Genomic DNA, 761 nt, shown 5'->3' on the forward strand with positions numbered 1-761 from the left:
TGGGCCAGCGCAGGTTGCGGTACCCGTAGCGGGCGGTGAAGGGGTGGATGACATGCTGGCAGTGGTCATGGTCCCGGCAGCACCAGTCCGTGTCCCGGTGCTCCCCTGCAGGGAAGGCACGGGGTGCAGGCGGGGCTGGGGGGGCCTGCACGCATGGGCTGGGGCTAGGTGGGGTTGGGATCAGGGCTGGACTGGGGCTGAGCTGGGCTAGGACTGGGATCAGAATTAGGTTGGACTGAGACAGGACTGGAATCATACTGGGCTGTGTCGGGGCTGGGACTGGACCGGCACTTGGATGGAGCCAAGGCTGGCACAGGGATGGGGACTGGGGCTGCACCAGCACCACAGTGGCGATGAGACTGGGTCTAGGCTGGGATTAGGATGGGGACCGGGACTGGACCAGGTTGGACCAGCATTGGGATGGGGACCAGAATGGGAGCAGAATGGACCAGGGATCAGGCTGAGGACAGAAGGTGGACCAGGATGGACCAGCACCAGGATGGGGACTAGACAGAGGTGAACTGGGACTGGACCGGCACTGGGGTGGGGACTGAACTGGGACAGGCAGGGATTGAACTAGCACGGGGATGGGCACTCGAGTGGACGAGCACTGGGATGGGACCGGGATAGGATTGACTGGGACTGACCCAGCACTGGGACGGGAACTGGGACTGGGCTGGGGTGGAGCAGCACCGGGCTGGGGATGGGATGGGATGGGATGGGATGGGGGGGACAGGTAGCAGCGGCCCCGCCGCCCTTAC

Source organism: Pygoscelis adeliae, unplaced genomic scaffold (genome assembly GCF_000699105.1).
Source record: "Pygoscelis adeliae isolate BGI_AS28 unplaced genomic scaffold, ASM69910v1 Scaffold836, whole genome shotgun sequence".
NCBI classification, from domain to species: Eukaryota; Metazoa; Chordata; class Aves; order Sphenisciformes; family Spheniscidae; genus Pygoscelis; species Pygoscelis adeliae.